Raw genomic sequence first — 24,057 nt, 5'->3', positions numbered from 1 at the left:
ATTTCTTATGACATGTTAAAAACATCATAAAGAAATCTCATATAGAAAAATGATGTTATAAATGTGAGCCATGTAATAAATGTTCCCATCATCACAAGAATTTTCAAAGAGTTAAAGCAACCAGCAGTGAGAAAGTACATCCATGAACATCAAAGCAATAAAACCTTAAGATTTGAGTGTTTTTTATTATTAGACGAACTGTAAAATTTATTCATATTCTAAAATGATTGATCAGGCTAATGAATCTGGTAAACCTTTCACATGTGCCCATTCCTGTTGCAGACATGAAAGAAGTTATACGGGAGAGAAACCATATGAATGTAACCAAAGTGGTAAAGCATTTTCAAGTCACAATCATCTCCAAAGACATAAAATAACACATACTGGAGAGAAACCTTATGAATGCAATCAATGTGGTAAAACCTTTTCATTTCACATTTGTCTCCAAATCCATGAAAGAACACATACTGGAGAGAAACCTTATGAATGTAATCAATGTGGTAAAGGCTTTTCACAACAAAGTTCCCTCCAAATCCATAAAAGAACACATACTGGAGAGAAACCTTATGAATGTAATCAATGTGGTAAAACCTTTTCATTTCACATTTGTCTCCAAATCCATGAAAGAACACATACTGGAGAGAAACCTTATGAATGTAATCAATGTGGTAAAGGCTTTACACAACAAAGTTCCCTCCAAATCCATAAAAGAACACATACTGGAGAGAAACCTTATGAATGCAATCAATGTGGTAAAGGCTTTACACAACAAAGTTCCCTCCAAATCCATAAAAGAACACATACTGGAGAGAAACCTTATGAATGTAATCAATGTGGTAAAGCCTTTTCAGATCACAGTAATCTCCAAATCCATAAAAGAACACATACTGGAGAGAAACCTTATGAATGCAGTCAATGTGGCAATATCGAGTCATCTCTAATATCATAAAAGAACACATACCAGACAGAGACCTTATGAATGTGGTCAGTGTGGTAACACCTTTTCATGTGACAGTAGTCTCCAAAAACATAAAAGAACACACACTGGAGATAAACATTATGACTGTAATCAATGTGGTAAAGGCTTTACACAACAAAACATAAAACAACCCATATTGGACAGAACTATGAATGTAATCATTGTGCTAAAGCCTTTGCATGTCCCACTAGTCTCAAAAACATAAAAGATCCCATATTGGAAGAAACCACATGAATGTGATCCACATGGTAAAGACTTTTCACAACTTTAGCATCTCTATTATTATAAAAGAACAGGAACAGGAGGGGAACCTCATGAATGTAATCAGTGTTGTAAAGCATTTGCAAGTCACAGTCATCTGCAGTGACAGGAGAGATCACATACCAGAGAGAAAACTGCTTGAATATTCACAATGTGGTAAAGCCTTTGCATGTCATAGATCTTTACACATACACAAATTAATCACACTGGAGAGAAGCCTCCTTAATGTAATCACTGTGGAAAAACTGACAATTCACTTTTATCTGCGATGCATAATGGAACACATTCAAGAGAGTGACTCAGTGTCATCAAGGTGTTAAGCCCTTGCATCACATGCATCACATCTATCGCCTGATACATAAAAGAACACAAACTGCAGAGAAATTGAATGAATGCCATGAATGTGGAAAAGTCTTTGCATGACAATGTTCTCTCCAAATACTTCAAGTAACACTGTTTTTAGAGAAACCTTATGAATGTGACAAAGGTGGAGAAGCCTGTGCCTATCACTGTAGTCTCCAAAGACATAAAATACCAAAAATTGGACAGAAATCTTGTGAACGTCCTCAAGTTGGAAAGTCCTTTACTTGCCACAGTATTCTCTGAATACAAACGTCAACACATACTAGAGAAAAACCTTCTGAAAGTAATCAGTGGTAAAGCATTTGCATCTCCTAATCGTATTTAAATGCATGAAAGAATGTATAGTAAGAATGAACGGTGGTGATTTGAATATGCTTGTCTCTAAGAAGTGACAATGTTAGTGTGTTTGGCCTTGTGAGAGTAGATGTTACTGTTTTGAAGGAAGTGAACTCCTAGGGTGGTGGTCTTTGGAGCTCTGGCCAGTAAAAAAGAGACTCTCCAAACACTCAGCTGGAAGACAGTCTCTTCCTGACTGCCCTCTCATTAAAATGCAGAAATCTCAGCTCCTTCTCCAACATCATGGCTGCCTGCATGCTGACATTCTTCCTGCTATGTTGGTCATGAACTAAATACTTGAAAGTGTAAGACGGACCCAATTAACTATTTGCCTTAAAAACAGTTGTCTTGGTCACAATGTCTCTTAGCAATAGATATTCTATCTGAGAAAGAAGTTGGTACCCCAGACTTAACTATTTTTATTGGTAGAACTGACCATACTTTTGTTGGAAGCAATGTGGATTTTTAGACTTTTGATTTGTACATGCACTAAGTGGAACTTCATGGGCCATGCTATTCGAACACATATGTACTAAGGGTGGTTTGAACTTTGTATATAGTTTTTTAATGCTTTGCTGAAGAATGTTGTTGTCTTTTGCTCTCATCTGAAAATAAAGAGGTTTATTTTGTTAATTGCATTGACAAAGGAAGTCTCAGGAAAGCCAATCATAGCCTTTGGCCTGTGTTTACTCTCATGGTGATTGTTTTGCTCATGCTTAGTAATCTTAGAAAGGAAAAATATGAAATGTTAGCTTCAAAGAGAAAATCTCACCAGGAAGTTGAATGAAGCTAAATCCTGTGTTCAAAGATACACAATGGTATTAAAGAAATGGTGATATTATGGCAAGATTCCATCCATCTACACATATGAATGTGAAATTGTGTGGATGAGAACTGTATAATGTTATGCATTATTATTAACTGGTTTATTGTTTTTATGTGGACATAAGGAAATACAAGTATGTGTCAAATTGACAATTGACGGATTATGATTACTATACTGGGTTTTCAATTTAAAGTCTAAAAGGATATAGGATATACTTAGGTCCAGGAATGGTGGTACACACCTTAAATCCCAGGAGATGAACATCAAGCAGATCTCTGATTCAAGTCACCCTAGTACAGAACAAGTTTTAGGTAATGAAAAGCTTAGGTATGGGCAAAGTGTTACACATGTATTACTCAACATACAGAAGACAGAGCCATGCAGATCTGAGTTTAAGGTTCATCTACAGAGCAAGTTCAAGGACAGCTGAGCTTAGGCAGTGAAGTTGTTGAAAAATAGAAAGCTGGTGATGAAGCAATAGAATGGGCCATGTTACAGCCCCAGCAAGCAGAGGAACTCAGCTGGTTTGTCCATGTGGCTCTGCTTTAAGAGGCAAAAACAGAAGGGACAACTGAGACAACTGAAGCTGGTTGGCTGTAGTTAAAAAAATTAGTGGGGATGAAGAAGAAACCAGAATCACTGAGGTGACATCTTCTGGTAAGTGTTTTCTGAGAGGAGAAAGGAGTTGTATTCGAGAGGTAGCCAAGGTTGTCCCTTGTGGTGCAGCTTGACTCAGTCCTGTGTAAGACTCACCCAGGTGGCACTGGTTTTAAGGCATGAATGTTTCATGCAGTGCAGCTAAGGCTTGGCACCATGCAGAGAGCATGAGAGGAACATAGTGAAGACTGTTTGTCACAGAAGAACCCAGCATGTTGAAGATTTAAGTCCTGTGGGATGAGCAGAAAGAACAGCAGCGGGAGTTGAGTGGAGTCAAGCAGAACCTAGTGTAAGATAGAGGGAAGAACTGGAGACGAGACCCAGCTTCTTTTGAGGAGCACAGAAGATCATCTGTGGATCACAGATACTGAAACAAGAAGCTGTAATTTTGAAGTTATTTTGCAGACCCCAAGAGTTTTAGGTTACAGAACTGTGGGATACCTTCTCAGAAAAACTACTTTCAGAAAATATAATCAGCCAAAGAGAACGAATTGTGCTGCAGTGAGCAGAGCAGAAAGGAGTTGGAGATCTGAAGAACACTTTTTCATCAGACATGGAGGTGCAGAGTTTGGAGATTGCCTTGCTGGCTTTTTGTCTTCTTTGGCCCAGTATTTTCTCACAATGGTGATTAGGAATGGTGACCTATATCCTGTGAATTTGGATGGATATTATGTGCTTTATTTTTGAAAGTATAGGGGATTGTAGTTACATGATTGGAATGGCCTCAGAAGAGACTTTGAACTTTGGACTTTTAACATTTATGAGACTGGTATAGATGATGGAACCTTTTAATTTGAACCTCTCATATTTTATATTATGCTATTTTTAAATATGGTCCCTATACAATCATGTGTTTACACAATCATATGTGGGCCAGGCAGTGGAATGTGGTAGTATAAATATGCTTGTCTAAGGGAGTGGGAGGAAGTTATTATGAGATGTGGCCTTGTTGGAGGAAGTGCATCACTGTGGGGTTGGCCTTTGAAGTTTGACCCAGCCCACAATGGTCCCTCCTACTAGCTCCCTGGCAGACAGTCTCTTCCTGGCTGCCTTTGGATCAAGATGCAGAACTCTCAGCTTCTTCCCAAGCATCATGTTTTCTTGCATACCTGCCTTGCTTCCTGCTATGATGAAAAAGGACTAAATCTCTGAAACTGTAAGCCAGTCCCAATTAAACTGTTGCTTTTATAGGAGTTGCCTTGTTCATGATTTCTCTTCATAGCAATGGAAACACTAAGACAGAAACCCTGTGAGTGTATTTAATATGGTCAAGCCTTTGCACAATTCTCTAGTCTTGATTCTTATGAAAGAATACATGCTAGAGTCTAAGCACGCCCCCTGTGACAGAGGACATGACTCCAGTGACACAGGACATGCCTCCTGAGTCTTAAACATGCCCTGAACATGTTCCCTGTGACTCAGGACATTCGTCCAGTTACTCAGGACATTCTTCCTGAGTCTTAAACACACCCCCTGTGGCTCTGGACAGAGTTCTAAACAAGCTTCCTGTGTCACAGGACACACTCCCCTGAGTGTTTTTCTTTTCTTTTTTTTTTTTTTTGGTTTTTCGAGATAGGGTTTCTCTGTGTAGTCCTGGCCGTCCTGGAACTCACTCTGTAGACCAAGCTGGCCTCAAACTCAGAAATCCGCCTGCCTCTGCCTCCCAAGTGCTGGGATTAAAGGCGTGTGCCACCACGCCCGGCCCTCCCTGAGTCTTAAGCAAACTCTCTGTGACTCTGGACAAGCTCCCTGATTCTTAAGCTTGCCCCACTGTGACTCAGGACACACCCTCTGTGACTCAGAACACACCTCCTGAGACTTAAGCACACCCCCTGTGTATCAGGACACACCCCCTGAGTTTTAAGCATACACATTGTGACTCAGGACATGCCCCCTCACTCTTAAACATACCTTCTGTGACTCTGGACATGCCCCTGAGTCTTAAGCATGGCCCCTATGACTCTGGACTCGCCTTCTGAGTGCTAAACATGCACCCTGTGACTCAGGACACGTTAACTGAGTTTTACACACATCCCCCTGTGTCTCAGGACACACCCTTGAGTCTTAAATACACCTTCTGTGACTCAGGACACACCCACAGAGTCCTAATGGACATGTTTAGTATAATGAAGCCTTTGCACACCTCTGTAGTCTTCATCATTATGAACTATTCATACTGGACAGTGGTTACATACTGCCTTTACATCACAGGGTCCATTGAGATCCATCACAACTCAACCACAGGACAAGGGAAATGATAAGAATTTATTGTAATCAAGTCATTACTGATAAATCAGAGCCACAAAATTATACTCAGAAGCTTAGCTGCAATACCCCAGCCTCAGCCCCACCCTGAACCAGAAAGTTATATAGCTTCCAAAAGTCAAAACCACAAAGTCCTGTGCCAAGTTGCAGCTACATTTTTCTCCCAATCACATTTTTTTGTTGTTGTTGTCACTTTATGTCATATGATACAGAATGTAGGTTGTATGGTCAACATTATCACAGCCATTTGTTCTTTTGTGGTTAGGAGCATGCATTCTATTTTGAGAAATAAAACATGAATAGCAGAGTTTATTGTTAGGAATGAGGACCCCCCAAACTTGGGAAACCCTTACTCTAGTCTCGGGAAGTAACAGCCACTCACAAACTCACAGGACACCATACCTGGATGCAATCAGCAGACGTTTATTAGGGAGGAGAGTTGGCAACCAACAGTCAAACAGCTCACTCTCCCAGGAGTAGAGTTTGACAAAAGACCAGCAAGCTGAGGGGCTTTTGAAAAAGTGAAAACCATAAACCAGGGCAGTGAGAAGGGGGTGTGTGTACGAGGGATTGTCAAGGATATATAACATAAAAATAGTGGAACATTCCAGAGGAGCCCAAACCTAAATAATTCAGGATCATGTAGAAAGCACTCTGCAACCCATTCCTCACAAAAATGTGGTCTTGCCATGTCACTTGTTCAACTATTTTTTGATTAACTAGTTGATCCAATTTTTAAGTCCTTGCTTTTTGAACAGTTAACCAGTAGACAGATAGTGGTGAGATGGCTCAGAAAACCAGTGTTCAAGTCCCAGCAAAGACATGGTGGCTCATGACAAATGGATCTGATGCCCTCTGCTGGCATGCAAGGGTACCTGCAGAAAAAAGCCATCTAAATTAGCCATTAGAATTAACAATCAGTTAACCAGTAAAGGGCAATTTCACTTAGACAATCTTAGTATTACTTGGTGAGGTAACCTGTGGAGTGTCTAACACTTGAGTTGTTTTATTTGTTATTTAGGGGAAAAGGGCAAGGGATCTATTAAGTTCTACTTTCAGAATAAGCTAGGGCAAAGAGATGGCACAATTGTTAAGAGTGCTTGCTACTCTTGCAGAGGAGCAGAGTTTAGTTTGGTTGCCAATTGAACCAGAATCAGAAATTTTAAGGCATATTTGGAATAATATTTAGTACACTTATCCATGGTTTCAGTTACTTGCAACTATAATCCACTTCAGAAAATTTTGTGTGTGTGTGTGTGTTTGTGTATGTGTGTGTATTTCTGTGTGTATGTGTGTCTGTGTGTATGTTTGTGTGTGTGTGTATCAGCTCTAATCCAACAATGCTACATGGAAACTTCCAGAAAACACTCCATAAGTTTAAATCAATACTGTATGTTGTCACCACTTATCACCTCACACTGTTTTGTCAAAATGAATCATCCATCTTGCTTTATAAACTAGAATAGGGTCCAGACCTTGGGCACTTTTGACATCAGGATTGGAAGCTGAGAAAAGTAGTCATATGCAAGCCTGAACCTCTTCTTGCGTCTGCAGCAGTCTGCAGTGTTTATAATTTATTGAAAAGCCTCAGGTGTATAGGGATCATGAATTGCAGTCAGGATTTGCTTTCAGAAATGCCATCTAGGAGCCCAATGAACAAACAGAAAAATGTACAATGGTAAACATTCGTTTAACATTCAGGTCTGACTTTGACTTTTCATTTTGCTACTTAATTCCTGTGAGAATTTAGAAGGGGTAGAGGAACCATTCTGAGCCTTGGTCTCCTTATACACAAAGGAGGATACTAGGACTTCTCTTACATGGTGACTGTGCAGATCAGCTGTGATAAACTTTATGGAGCTTAGCTCTGAGGAGATAGACATTCAGTACATCATAGCTGTTTCTATTATCCATATAAAGTTGTCCTTGACGAAATTCACATGAAAATGACAGAGGAATTGAAGGTCAGCAACAGAGTAAGCCTCAAAGACTAACTTGTGACCAACATGGCTACCTAGCAACTTTCCACCATGCAGGACTGAATCCTCCCTGCAAAACAATGGCAAAATGGGGAGGATATTCATAATAAAAAATGTACCTGGCTGCTGCATCCAGTTGTTCTTTCCTATAAAAAGAGAAAGAGAGAAAGAGAAAAGGACCCATAAGTGGCATGAAATAGTTAATCTTGCCCCAAAGTCTGTCTTAAAGCTTCATGTAGAAGGTAAAATAGGATAAATGAAAAAAGCAACATTTTGGAACAGGATGCTAGATATGGAAGGAAACCAAGGGATGAGGCAGACTTTGCCATGTGCCCCATGCCCCTGCCACCGCCATTTTGTCCTATGCTCCCAAGTTTGTCTTAGCTGCTTATTCATCCAGGAAGTGGGTGACTGCCCACTCAACACCAGGATCTGTCACTCAACTTAGATGGTTTGTTTTGTAGTTGAGGCAGATAAGGACACCACGCCTGCCAAATGTAGTTGCTATACTCCCATCCTTCTCTACCATCATGAGCAGCAGTGTTTACTGCTGTGTTCACAGCAGCGTTATTTCATGTCTTTTCTCTCATCAGCTATTATTGTAAGCTTTGGTGTTTTGGATGTGTCAATTAAGCCTTACAACAACTCTAAGAGTAACTACTATTGTCGTACTATTTTTGTTGTTGTTGTTGAGAAAGTGGAGGAACAAAGAACTGCATAAGATTTCAGATGTAAAGCAGGAGAGTTGTGATCCCAAACCAGGCTGTGTGTCTCCAGAATATGCCTTGTAGTGATGGAGTACAACACATGCTGGCCACATATTCACTACTCGGAGCCTTTGCTCAGCTTTGCCTAGAATTTTCTACCCCCTTTCTCTACATAGAACGGTCTTGCCCATCCATCAATTCCACTGGGCTGAGCCTCAATCCAGACAGGCTGTTCTAGCTCTGGGAAATTTCAGAACTTCGTGTCTTTCTTTCTAATTTCATCTCCATTGTGTTTCATAGACCCCTCCAGTCAAGACTTAATCATCATCGAATGAATAAACTGCTATGAATCTGGTACCAAGACAGATACAGTTACTTCTTACTTTATTTCACACTCACATCACCTCCTTCAGAAATGGACATTGTTTATACAAATATTCCTTGACCCAACCTGTAGGATGCAGGTGAAGATGTACCAGAGTACCACATACTTCTTTCTAAAATAACTTTTTCTTCCCAGACTCAAAATGGAAAGAACAAGAGTATTGGCAGAACTGGGCTCTGGTTTTTGTTCCAGCGTGTACCTGCCAGATCACATCAGGTATTAGTCTTAGTGTTCTGACACTTCAGTAATAAATACGGTCATAAGGGAATGAAGAAAGAGAGGTCCAAGGGAAATCACAAATGAAGACAAAATTTCTTTTCTTTTTGTTTTGTTTTTTTTCGAGACAGGGTTTCTCTGTATAGCCCTGGCTGTCCTGGAACTCACTCTGTAGACCAGGATGGACTTGAACTCAGAAATCTGACTGTCTTTGCCTCCCAAGTGCTGGGATTAAAGGGTTGAGCCACCACTGTCCAGCTCAAAGGTTCATTTTTGAAAATAGATTTTATATGACAATACAGTAAAATTCTACTTGAGGGTGGAAAATAAATATTTCAAAAACTAAGGTCTGGTGAGAGATAAATGAAGCATCTGTTGCCAAACTTGATGACCTGGGTTTCACCAATTCCCAGGTTCCACAGGGTAGAACGGGAACTGACATCTGCAGCTTGCCCTCTGGCCAGCACATGTACACCGCAGCATCCCCCCACCAAACACACTAAGTTCACAGCCACACAATGAATTTTAGAGCCCTTCCCTCAATGGTATATGAGTTTGAACAAAAATTTCCCACAGTCACCCTAACTATTGGCTCTGCCCTCACTCCAGTACTTTCTGACTTTAGGTGAGCTATGCTGTTGCTCTCAGACTCAGCTTGAGGGTAACAGAAGAAAGTCTGTCAATGGGTTGTTTCAATGAGAGAAGATTGTTTCAAGGCAATGAGAGGATGTAAAAATACTTACCAAATTTACTTGTGCCACAGACCAGCATTTTCAACAATATTCAATGGAACACTGTAGTGTTGCAGAATACTGGAAGATGGGTCTGCCACAGACTGTTTTTTTTTTTTTTTGGTTTTTTTTCGGGACAGGGTTTCTCTTATAATAGATATTTTATATTGTTAACTTGTCTGAGCTCCAAAACTCAGGAGTTTCCACTTAAAAGCTTAGGACAGACACTAGAGTTCTGGCTTAGCCCTTAGCTAGGAATCTGCCCACTACTCTGACCTCTGTGGACACTAGGCACATGCATGCATGCATTCGGGCAAAACATTTACACACATGAAAATAAATAAATTGAAGAAGAGGAGGAGAAAAGAGAGAAGAGAGAGAGAGGGGATGGGGGAGGAAAAGGAGGAAGGAAGGAAAGGCAGCTTTAAGCAGACAACAGAAATGGAAACATGTTTTACTGTATTTACTTAGGATGATGGCGAGGGGGCGGGCTTTCCTAAATGGTAGCAACTTAGATTAGCAGGTTTAAAGGCGATTGGAGAAGAGGGAAGAATGTGAAGACATGATAGTGTTTAAAGTATTAAAGCCGCCAGGCAGTGGTGGCACACACCTTTAATTCCAGCACTCGGGTGGCAGAGGCAGGGAGATGACGGTGATGGAATAACAATCAATAATCAATGCTGGTCAACATTCAATAATCAATAAATGGTAATCAATAATTAGCAATACTAACTGATAACCAATAATGATAAATAATTGATGGTGCATGCCATTAATCCTAGCACTCGGGAGGCAGAGTCAGGGGGATTTCTGAGTTCGAGGCCAGTCTGGTCTACAGAGTGAGTTCCAGGACAGTCAGGACTACACAGAGAAATCCTGTCTCAAAAAAACAAACAAAAAAATGTATAAGATTATTATAGTAAAATAAATTAGGAGAGGATGGAAAGGACAAAATGTAAAATTTATGGATGGGAAATGATTCTAAAAGCATCGAGAAAAAGTTCAACTAAATTTTTAGCACCGGAAAGGACATCCTGACAGCTGAAATCCAGTGAAGGTGAGGGAGGAACTGAAGGAAAGACCTAACATCCCTGCCCTCCTCATCCGGTCCTGCAGCTGTAAATTATTATTTTTAATTATTGTTATTATTTAATATTATGTAGGAAAGACCTAACCATCTCTGCCAACCTCATCCAGTCCTGCAGCTTTAAATTATTATTTTAAATTATTATTATTATTATTAATATTATGTAAATGTCACTAACCATCAAAGCTATAGTTCAATACCAGACCTCTCTCCTGAACAGCCCAGTTTGACCTGTGCACCAGGATATCTCCACTTCGGATCTATTCTAATGCAAATTTAATAAAGCCCTAACCAAACTCCTGTATATAAACTATTTTGACTCTGAAAACCTGTAACATGTGAAGTCTTTTTCAACCATTTTAACACGAACCCATCCTTTTAGATTTCAGGCTCAAAAATCTCAGGAGCCATACCATTCTCAGCAATTCTAATTCTCATCTGAGGGAACTCCATCTTTACTTGCTCCTGTAATACTCTCCTAATGCTGTGACCTTTCCTGACCACATTATGGTCTGATCAACATTGTAAGATGTAATACACAGCCAAGCTCACATCTATGCTAAGATCATGCTCAACATACATGTATCATTCAAAATAAATGTGTAATTCCTGACAATAATCGCATGTGCTCTGCCTTCTCTCTAACTCTGATTCTTAGTGTTTACTTTCCTTTGTTACATTCTTGACTTTCTTGGAACAAGTTAGATGAATCCCCATGTCATGATTTAGTATAGTTCATTTCCCCTACTTGAAAACAAGTCTAGATACTCTGGCTGTATATATAGATACAATATATACATCTCATGGAATAAAAATACATGCAATTACTTAATCTATGAAATCAGTTGAAATAAATACTGAAAACAACCAATAGAAAAACACTGAACCCTGAACCTACTGGATATTTTTCTAAAAGAAAACTCATGTTTGTAAAATACATTTCGTCTTTGCTTTTAAAACATGAAAGGTAGCCAAATAAACATTTTACTTTATTGCTGACATAATCTGTACAAGTATGTCATATGTGAGAATTGGATTAATAATATTAATAACATTAATATTATTATATTATTATATGTAATATATAATACTGTATATATTATATATAATTAGGGTTAGGGCATATATTATATATTATATAATATACAATATAATACATAATAATATTATATAATATATAATACAATTAATATATAATAATATATTAATATTATTACACTTTATACTATATTATATTATATATAATGTTAATATTATTGATATTATTAGTATTATTAATCCAACCTGCTGTTGGATGGTTAATGTTCATTATTTTATTTTCTGAATGTGCATACATATATATAAATCTATAGATTGGTTGATAGTCTTCAGTCTTGGTGCTAAAACCCCACTTCCTTCCCAATATCTTCAATTCACTGTAAAGAAGCAACTGCAAAAGATGAAATTATATTTTAAGTAATACTTTCCAGATCTCACCTAGGTAAATTCTAACGGTGATAATGCTTCAGCAAAGAAAACAGACTAATATTTGTATACACGCCTATTTGAGAGTAAAGAGAGGGGAGAATGAAACTGAGAGTTAAAAATACTGTACCTTTTCTTGGAACAAATGAGGTGAATCCCCCTGTAGTGACTTAGTGTGGCGTATGTTCCCTACTTAAAAATTACTCTAGGTACTCTGGCTATATATATATGCCATATGTATATTATATACATATTACATATATATTACATATATTACATACATATTACATATATTACATACATATATTACATACATATAGTACATATATTACATATATGTACATATATTACATACATATATATTACATACATTACATATATGTACATATATTACAAACACACACATATGTGTATATATATATACATATGCATATATATATATATATATATATATATATATATATATATATATATATTAATGTAAAAATATAGAAAGCTCCTACCCAATACTAACAAGGCTTAATCCTACTTAGGTCCTGAGATCATGCAAGACTGAGTGAATTCAGACCGAAAGAACATGGAGATGTGTGGGGAGTGAGGTGGACAGCATTGAAGAGAAGTTGGAGGTAGGGAAAGAATATGATCAATATCGTGCTTGTGAGCATTTTTCTGAGTGAAAAAAAAAGAAAGTAGAGAATTTCTGCTAGTAAAATAGATGGACCTAACCTAGGCCAATCTTTCTTCTGAAGACAGCTAAAGAATCTGTACGAAGTAAAAACATCGGTTTCTTTTTTATTTATTTATTTTTATTTTTTTATTTTTTTTTTGCTTTTTCGAGACAGAGTTTCTCTCTGTAGCCCTGGCTGTCCTGGAACTCACTCTGTAGACCAGGCTGGCCTGGAATTCAGAAATCCGCCTGCCTCTGCCTTGTGAGTGCTGGGATTAAAGGCATGCACCATCAATTATTGATCATTATTGGTTATCAATTAGTATTGATGATTATTGATAACCATTTATTGATTATTGATCATTATTGATTATTGTTATTCCATCACTGTCATCCCCCTGCCTCTGCCTCCCAAGTGCTGGAATTAAAGGCGTGTGCCATCAATTATTGATCATTACTGGTTATCAATTAGTATTGATAATTATTGATTAACATTTATTGATTATTGATTAGCGTTGATTATTGATAGTTATTCCATCACCATCATCCCCCTGCCTCTGCCTCCCAAAATATCAGTTTTAAAGCACTGGATTGCCTAAAAATCTGTCAAGAGACACAAGTGAAAGTGGAAGCTGGATACTCAGGATTTCTAAAATTACAGCCAATTTTTTCTCTACGGCTACTTGCTGCTTATTTAAGTCTGGTTCCTGTTCCTGTTATAAACACTTGACCAAAACAACTTAGGGAGCAAAGGGTTGACTTTAGCCTACAGTTTACAGTCCATCATCTATCAATGCCTAGAGAAGACCTCAAGGCAGGAACCCAGAGGCAGGAGCTACAGCAGAGCTCATGGAAGGATGCTGCTTACTGGTTTGTTCCCTACTTCTGTTCAGCCAGACTCCTTATACAACCTCCTGTGGACCTGGTTCTCCTCCAACAATTAGCAAGGAAGAAAATGTCTCATAGACATGTCCATTTGCTGGAGACTAGTAGAAACCTTCCCACGGATATTTGCTTGACGAAGTGCAGCCTCTGACAGTTCATTAACTGCAGCTTGCTGCCTGCTCCTGATAACAGAACAGCAGTGTACCAGAAAGAGAAAATCCACAGGACGTCCCTCCAGGTGGTTGACATCGATATGAGAAAAGACCACAGGATGTCTCCCCAGATGGATGAAGATAGTAAGATCAGAGGGTTCTGCCTATTTTATATGGGTAGTGACATAGTCTCTCCCAGGTAAAGGTGAGGTAGCCAGGTGGATTCTGGGAATGTACGGCTGACTTCGATATGCTCCTTTTTTTTCATATTGTCCTCCCTCCCCATTTCCTTTTTAGGAACTGTATAAATTGAGTGTTGCTTTCGCCTCAAAATCAGACCCAGACAAGTCTCTGTTTGCTTGGTCTCAATTCTTTCTCTCACCCATGTTCCTTTTCAGGTGAGATCCCCCTCGATCCCCACGAATAACTGAGACCCAAGGGTCGAGTCAGCCACTGGCCAATCCAATAGAGGCTGTTTTTTCAATAGTGAGTCCCTCTTCTTAGGTGCATCGAGTTGACAACCAAGGAAAGCCATCGCACCATGGCCAGAGGACGCTGTCAAGAAAGCTCAGCAACCTTGGGACACCGAGGACAGGAGGAATAAAGAGCCTCAGGCTGCCAGACACTAGACAATTCTCCATACTGGATACATCCAGGTAAAAACCCAGCAAAATTAAAGTACTGATAAATCATTGGGCATGATGGTATATACCCATAATCCAACACTCAGAATACAGAAATAGGAGGATTTCAGGTTTGAGGACAGCCTAGGCTTCAAGTTTCAGTCAAGTCTGAATTACATAGTTAAATTCCTGTCTAAAAACCAAAACTTCCCTGAAAACCCAAAATGAGAACAAACCTCCCCCCCACCCCCAGTAACTAACTCAAATACAAAGATACGTAAGAGATGATGTATCAGTGCTACTGGCAATCCAAGTAGTAACATTCTAAAGAAATGTGTTACTTTAGAATGTGAACCTCCCCCGCCCCCCAGTAACTAACTCAAATACAAAGATATGTAAGAGATGATGTATCAGTGATACTGGCAATCCAAGTAGTAACATTGTAAAGAAATGTGATACTTTAAAATGTGTTACTATGGTCAGGCGGTGGTGGCGCATGCCTTTAATCCCAGCAGTTGGGAGGCAGAGGCAGGGGGATGATGGTGATGGAATAATGATCAATAACCATGCCAATCAATAATAAATACTAATCAATGACCAATAATCAACACTAGTCAATAACCAAAAGTGATTGATTATCATGATAATCAATAATCGATAATAATCATTCAGTGCTAATCAATAATCGATTCTAATCAATAACTAATAACAATCAATAATTGATGGCATGCACCCTTAATCCTAGCACTTGGGAGGCAGAGTCAGGAGGATCACAGTGATAGAATAACGATCAATATTCAATGCCAATCTATAATCAATAAACAGTAGTCAATAATTATCAATACTCATTGATAACCAATAATGATCAATAATTGATGGCACACAACTTTAATCTCAGCACTTGGGAGGCAGAGGCAGGCAGATTTCTGAGTTTGAGGCCAGCCTGGTTTACAGAGTGAGTTCCAGGACAGCCAGGACTACGCAGAGAAACCCTGTCTCGAAAAAAAAAAAAAATCCCTCCCCCCAAAAAAAATCCAAGAAAAAAAAGAATGTGTTACTATTTTAGTTTACTAAAAAATTAAACGTATGACCTCCTAGGTACAGCTACTAGGTACAGCATTCTTTATCATAAACACTAGAGGCCACGATTGTTCAGCCACTATCTTTTTTATTTTGGAAAGTTTTGATAGAGGTGTATCTTGAAGACACAAAATGATCCAACATTCAACATTTCTGACTGTTACATGAGCTCCCCAGTTTCGGTTTAGAGGCATCTGATATTGTAGGTATCTACAACAGGAAAATTAATTTGGGGGAGCCAAAATATCAATAAAGTACTTAAATTGAAAAAAAAGTTTTGGTTTTCTAATCATGGTTTTTCAAATCATGTTCTATGAATGCACGGAAGCAAATATACATGGCTATGGTGTGAATATAAAATAATAATAAAATAAATAATAAATATAAAATGTCTCACCCAGGTTCATGTGTTAAACCAGCTGTGTGTGCTGTTGTGGGAGGATGTGTGGCATCAGTGGAAGAGGCAGGAACATAAATTTCAAGGTCTTCTGGCCTCCCTGGTTCTCTCTCTGTCAACTCCTCCAGAATGTGGCCTCAAATCACAGTATGATCTGCCCCTGTGACTATGGACTGATCTTTTGCAAAATCTTTGGCCAAAATAAATCCATTCTTAGGTATCCGGCAACAGCAATGAAAATTCTGAGTAACACTCACAAAAATAATCAGATGCACTACTCACCAAAATCCTGATTACATCACTGCAAATTTATTTCATAAGTTCTTAAACCTTTAAGTGAAGTGCATTCCTGATATAGGTAGATTTAAACTGTTTACAGTAAACTAAGTAACTGATAACAATTGCAGAACAAAATGTGCCAATCTTCAAGTGAAACCTCACAAAACCTAGGCTTAACCAATAAAATTTATTTGTGAAACAAACCTGAGAACTCAAGGGAAGACAGACTGTGCAAGTCACAGGGCACATAAGCATAACAAATTGCTAACATTGGATATCTCAAAGACAGGGCAATCCACATTGCTACAGGCTGGCTCAAAGACAGGGCAATCCACATTGCTACATTCTACACTGCAAAAAGTATCATGTTAAACCAAGATTATATGTTGGCTTTGCAATGAAAATATCTTATTCACAATCTGTAGAAAGATGAGAGATAACAAACATCAATAGAAACAGTGAATTCTATAGTGTTCATTGATCTTAAGATTAAGTTATTATAAATTGCAATAATATTTTTATATACTTTAGCCCTTAATTGAAGTTAAAATTTAAATAAGAATGGGAAGGAAATGAAACTGCTAGTTATTCAGAACATCAATATATAGATGTTGGTAGATCCTGAGAGATTCTTGTTAACTAAAATTACTTAGAAGCTAGATTCTTTGTTAGTGGTAATCAAATAACAAAATCTATTTAAAAGAAACGAACTGTGATATTGGAATATAAAAAAATAAATATAGCAAAATAAATATAAATATAAAAAATATAAAGAATAAATATAAATAAATCTTAGAAATAAGCTTCCATTTATGAAATAAAATAAAAAATACTTACAACAAAGAATAGACTGAATTATTCCAAGCTCTGGGAAGGTCACAGGAAGAGACATCTCTGGAAGATCACTTTGGTTTGAATGTTTGGTATTTTGGTCAGCCCAAGCCATCACCTTTTTTCTCTCTACTAAACTTTCAATATCTTTGAAGTCAGAATCAAAGGTAGCATTTGACAGGCCAGTTTCTTTCAATCTCCAATACTGGTTTTTTTTTTTTTTTTTTTTTTTTTTTTTTTTTTTTTTTTTTTTTTTTTAGGGCTGGAAGCAAAGCATTCAATAAACTACAAACAAGTTGAAAAGAAAAGAGAGTTCTCTGTTATAAATACACTATTGCAGTTCTTTGGTACAACAGGCAAAGTATTACAGTATCATTAAAATGATTTCCTATGTAACTTTACTTGGCAATTTCTCTAAGCCTGCACCAAGTCTATGTGAGGCCAAACTGTCCTTTTTTAAAAACTCTCTGTTCACTCTCTCCCTTAATATCCATTAAAATATTAATATTAGTTTTTTTCACAGTTCAAATTTGTTTTGTAGGAAATGTTCTACAGGTGGTCCTGGTAGTTTCTATGCGATCCTGTGAGTCTATACCCAGCTGGAACCCTGTCGTCATCTAAGCCCACAGCCTCTATGTCTCACCTCATGACTTCTTCACAGTCCATGAAGTTTGACTTACAACAGTTGCATCATTATCAAATGTGGTTATTTTGGTATATGACATATACACTACAGTATAGTAGCAACACAGAAATAGAAGGTGAGTGTAGGAAAGGCCTGGGGATCTGAGGAGGGGAGGACAGCACCAGCTCATAGATTTATAGATTTCTGCACTTTTGGCAACTGTACTGTTCTGGGGAGTAAGATTACTAGGTCTGAAAGTGCAATGAAAGTTTTACTTTTGATGTTCAGAGATTTCCCATAGTTTAAAGCTTGGAAGTGACAATTGTTTCAATATATTTAAAGGGTGCATTTAAGCCACAGACATACATATGCAGATTGCCTACTTTCTTGGGAAAGTCTGAAATTGTCTTCTGTCAGACAGAACTGTGTAGGAGATTGATAGCTCTGGCACTGCCTGCAGTACAAATGTCAGGCGTAGGCGTAGGAGATTAAAGAAAGACTCAGAGTCAGTCATTCACTGTGAGAGAATGCCAATGTCTTTACTGAGCAGGTTCAGTATATACACCAAGCCAGGGAAGGAAAACCACAAACTCAGGAAAAAACAGGAACTCAACTGGGGGCAACAGGATGTCAAGTATAAATTCGCTTCTTGGGGCATCATCCTGCAACAGGATGTTTTGTTCTTTTGTTTTGTTTTTGTTTTTTGCTTTTTTTGTTTGTTTTGTTTTTTTTTTTTTTGGGTTTTTTGAGACAGGGTTTCTAGGTGTAGCATTGGCTGTCCCGGAACTCACTCTGTAGACCAGGCTGGCCTCGAACTCAGAAATCCACCTGCCTCTGCCTCCTGAGTGCTGGGATTAAAGGCATGTGCCATCAATTACTGATCATTATTGGTTATCAATTAGTATTGATTACCATTTATTGATTGGCATTGAATATTGATCAATTAATTATTGATCAATTAATTATTGATCAATTAATTGGTTACCATTTATTGATTGGCATTGATTATTGATCATTATTCCATCACTGTCATCCCCCTGCCTCTGCCTCTCAAGTGCTGGGAAGGATGTTTTGTTCTTAGAAAAATGGCAGAATGTTACTTAGCAGGCAGCAGCACATGGAAAATCTCAGCCAGGGCACAGCAGCCCTTGGGGTCTTACATAGATGGATGGCTCAGAACTGCAGTCAAGGACAGTTTAGAGGAAAGTTTTTTTATTTGTAAAGGAAAGACTGAACAAATAAGGCTTCCACCCATGCCATTAAATACAAAAAGAAAAAAAACGTAGCTTTTAATTTCTTACTTTTTTATACCTGAAACAAAATAAATATGACAATGCCTTTTTTTGTTTGTTTTTGTTTTGTTATTGTTTTTACTGGAGGCTCTATCATTAGGGACTATTATGTTATTTAAAATTATTTACATAGTAGTAAAATGAAGAACTCAGGCTAAAATTATTTCCTTTCATAATATGTATTTACTATGTGGAAGTCATAGAATTAACTTGCAACACTTAATCTTTCTATAAATATATAAGAACTGACTATCCATTAAGAACTAGAACTCACTTAGCTTCTCCATACCTGCCTTCATAACTACAGGGGAAAATTTCAGCTTTTGAAAAAAAGACTCAATTCAATAGCTTTGTTTAGAACCTGAAGTCTCCCCTACTGATGAATCTAGTGTATCTGAATCAAAATAAGTTTAATAATAATGTTAAAATTCATTTTCCTTAAACTTTATTAAAGAAATATGGCTTCTATTATTTTCAGGTACAAATTTTTAAGTTTCAAACACCTACATAAACTACAAATTTTTTCTATATTTAGTAAATAAACTAGTAAAATTCTTTTTTTTTTTTTACTCTTCAGCAACAGTTAAGATAAAAACATGTCACAATAAACTGAAACTTTTTTAATAAATGTAAACCATCCTGTCATCTTGTAACACACAGTCCCTGGGGTTGGCAAGGATAAAAGTGGTGAGGGAGATGCAGTCTGTCTCCCTTGCCTTAGGAGAGCTGTGCAGCTCACTGTAATAGAAAAACAGTGAACAGACAAGAAGTTTCTATAGAACTTAAAACTAATATGTTACAGAAATTTCAAGTTTCTGCTGGTCATTTGATTAAACAATAACTTACTAATCATTTTTAGAAAATTTAGTTTCCTATTCCTCATATCCAGAAATTACACCAGTGTAACTAGATAATCTCACCTATACACTACATCCTTATGTGAGAACAAAATTTGAAAGCAGCATTGTAACAATAACAAAAATTCATGGTCAGCAAAGACCACCAACAATTTGTTAAATATAGTCATAATAAAAATATTAAACCCCTGCAGGGGCAGGGTGACCCAAATGAAAAGGCATGCAAGGTTGTGCCCAGACAAGTCTAGACAAGCCCAAGTGAGTAATAGGCCATCTGGTGTTTACTTTTCTCTCCACCTTTCTGAGAAGTCCAAGGTTTCATGGTCAAAAGTAACTAGTCATCTGCCAGCTCACACATAGCCACTTCTGCAAGTTGTTGATGTTTGAAATATCCAATCATATGTAAGCACGCCAAATTTTCCCGCTCCCCCCAACCCCTACCCATAAATATCCCAAGTTTCCTGGGTTCTGGGTCGGAACCTCTATCTCCTGCGTGAGATATGTTCCCGGGCCCTCGTCATTAAACCTCCTCTGCAATTGCATCAAGAAGGTCTCTCCTGTGTCCTTGGGTTCATGCAGTTCCGGACTTGGGTGAGGGTCCCCTTGTGGGGGTCTTTCACATACATGCGCACACATAGATATGCAGAGTATGTAAATATCTCATATACTATAACAAACCTCAAGGGTTTTCTTTTATACATATGACGTAAAATAGTCCAGATGCTCAGCCCATTTGCTTTCCCTTTATTTTCTGTCTCAATCTTCTTAATTATGTGATTTCTAATGAATAAAAGAATTTAAGTTAATGTATCTGACTTGAAAGCTTAAAATACAAATTCTCTGTTACTTACTGTTTTCCATCTAAGTACTAGAAAGCTAAACCATAAACATTACATTTGTTTGAGCAAAGGATAATTCTTGTCCAAACTAAAGACATGAACATTTTCTTGTTTTTCATCTATTTTCAAAATAGGGTCTAAATTTCCTACTACTCCCATGGCCTTCTACTGACATTTATCAAGCACTGAAATTACAAGCACACAAAGGCATATCCACTGGTGTTCTGTAACTTTCTCTACAAGATTAACTAGAACCTATTATCTCTAACATAGGAGTTGTCATTTATTTACTATGTGAATAACATATGTTTTTCATAAAGTGAACAATAAGTTTTTCCTGAGCATCGGCTCCTGGTTTTACATTTGCTTTTCATAGAAGCAATTTTCTAACACATTAAACCCTATACCACCACATATAGGATTGAAGTCCTGTATCCAACCACAAACCAGCTGGCTTGTGGGAAGCCAATAGAAGGGGATTATTATCCTTGCAGCCATCTTGAGCCATATACCCTGAGAAGAGGATTGATTACATCAGCCTACAACAGCTGAGCACACTCTGAAAACATCTTGGTTTAGATACCCAGGATCTTTTCTTGGGTGTGTGAGATTAAAGGTGTGTGACTTAAGGGTGTGACTTAGAGATCAGATTTAGAGACAAGACCTAAGGGCATGACTTAAAGGTGGGACTTAGAGGGGTGGCTTAGAACTGAGACATATAAAGGGCAAGAGGCAGACAGAAGAAATTATTAAGAGTAGGAATTAGGAGAATACAACTTGGAGTACAATTATGAGTTAGATTATGGGTAGGAATTAGGCAGAGTAGGAATTAGGCATTGAGCAAGGAGACACTTGGACTAGAGAACTGGGGTGAAGAAGAATTATTAGTTATTAGGTACTTGGCACTTGGAGGAAGAACAGAGAATTAGGCATTAGACATTAGGCACTTAGCACTTGAAAGAAGCTTGGAACTTGGAGGCACTAGGAACTAGGACTACGGACTAGGAACTCAAGACTTGGGACTTGGACTAGGAAGAGAGACTGAAGAATAAACCGGATTGAGTCACACTCTGTCTGGTCTGCATTCTTCCAGTCGGTCCTCATTCTCTCTCTTGCTGAACCCTGACCTGCAGACCAGAGCAGCCCGTGCAGTGAAGGCTCTAACAGTTTAGCCCCCAAGGCTTTTGGCAGAGTGGGTTCAAACATTGACAGAGCGGTCCGAGACATTTTGGCCCTCAAGCGTGGGCAGCTCACTGGCTTACTACTATTCCAGATGGTATGACGTAAGAATCAAGTATGCAGGATTAAGTCAGTAAAAAAATTTATGGGAAAAATGACAACACTTGAACAAGTAACACAAAAATGTGTATTTAGATGCTACAAATATATGGTCACAGGCTTATAAATGCAGGATTTACAACAATGCTATACTAAATTCACATCCTGGCTATGCTACCTGTATTTTTCTTTTTAGTAGCATTAATAAGTACAAAATCTGTTTAAGTAACATTAATAAAAAATTTAATTTCTTCATAGAGATATATGAATAACAATACCCAAAACTGGACTACACCAGTTATTCATTCTTTCAAATGTCTATCTACAGAGTTACTCTAATTATATTTCCCACTACAGACTGAGGGTCAGACTACAGCCTTACCAGGTGTTGTCTTAAGGTTCTCACCCTAGTGCCAACTTGACTTCTTGGTAATGATCGTCTGACTACATAGTAAAAAGATGCAAAAACAATCAAAGAAAATCCCCACTCGTTTCTACTTGTGTAAGGCTCTGGCTCAATCTTTCATGCACTATGACAGCCAAATCTGAGTACATCCAACTCTCATAAAAGGCCAGTGAAAGAACACAAATTGGAAATAATTAAAGAAAGCCTACTTAGTCCCAAATCAAAGGAAGCCTTCCTGATAAGATAAAGGATAGAGCACGAAGTGAAGATCCACTTAAATATATTTAAAGTGCAAATTATACTACCCCTCACCAAAAACCCAGAAGTTTACAAAATGATGTAAGTATTAAAAAACAAAATATCAAGCTGGGGGCAGGACTTAAACCCCAGCCCTCAGAGACAGAGGTCAAGCAGATCTCTGTGAGTTTGAGGGCAATCTTGTCTACAAAGTGAGTTCCAGGACAGTGAGGGCTATACAGAAAACCCTGACTCAAAAACAAAACAAAATTCTGACAATTAGCTTTCCTGTGTAAAACTATTATGACTCTTAGATAATCAATAGTAGCATATCCAACAAAAAATGCATGTATTACTGGAAGAATATACACCATTAACAATACACATTCTATGCTGCTACAGCAGACTAGACAAATACACATGTGGAAAACATCTGTGTAAGAAATATAGTAAACACACATTTAAATAACTAACATTATTTGGATTTGTATTAAAAAGTCAGACCCCACAAGCAGACCATCATGCACTTAGGTGATGCCATGTGAAAGTTCTCTCTATTTAATTGGTCAATAAAAGGTTAGAGCCTGTGATTGGATAGTTGCAGGGAAAGGTGGGACTGAAGGCTCAAAAGAGGGTGGCAGGTAAATAGAGAAAAAGAGAGAAGAAGAGAGGAGGAAGCCACTATGAACCAGAATCATGTGGCTGGGAGAAACCACAGTTAAAAAAGGTGTCTTAGCACTTGGAAAAAAGTTAGTATTGTATTAGATTTGCCCAATCTTGACATATGACTTATAATTAAAATATTTGGATTGTGTGTCATTTATATATATGGGCTATGAGGGTTGAAAATTTTAGCAACAAATTGGTGCACCTTATGTCCAGCTTAGAACCAAACTATGCTGAGATGAAAATCTGTCCCCCATTCCCCACAAAATATACAACAAGGGTTTCACTCTAAAGCTGCATCAGGGTGGAAATTAAGCATGCAATGAGTCCCAGGACAGTCAAGACTACACAGAGAAACCCTGTCTCGAAAAACAAAAAGAAAAACAAAAACAAAAAACAAGCATGCAATGAGTCTAAGAAATCTACAGAGAGCTGACTGAGAGGCTCCCTTCCCAAGCTCCAAGCAAACCTAGGCATCCAGAGGTAGCGTCCCAACACTGAGCTGGGACACAAGGTGGCGCCAATGTCAAAACATAGTTGGGGTTCCCTGAAAGAAAAAACTGAGACCCAAAGTCAAAGCTGCCAGAGACACAGCCTTCACAACTGGAGATCAGCATCTGAAAAAACAGCAGCTATGTTTCCAAAGCTTTCTTACAGACACAAAGAGCTGATCTAGGCATCTCTGCC

The sequence above is a fragment of the Arvicanthis niloticus genome, chromosome Y (assembly GCF_011762505.2).
Source record: "Arvicanthis niloticus isolate mArvNil1 chromosome Y, mArvNil1.pat.X, whole genome shotgun sequence".
NCBI classification, from domain to species: domain Eukaryota; kingdom Metazoa; phylum Chordata; class Mammalia; order Rodentia; family Muridae; genus Arvicanthis; species Arvicanthis niloticus.
Note: the sequence above shows the minus strand (reverse complement) of the source record.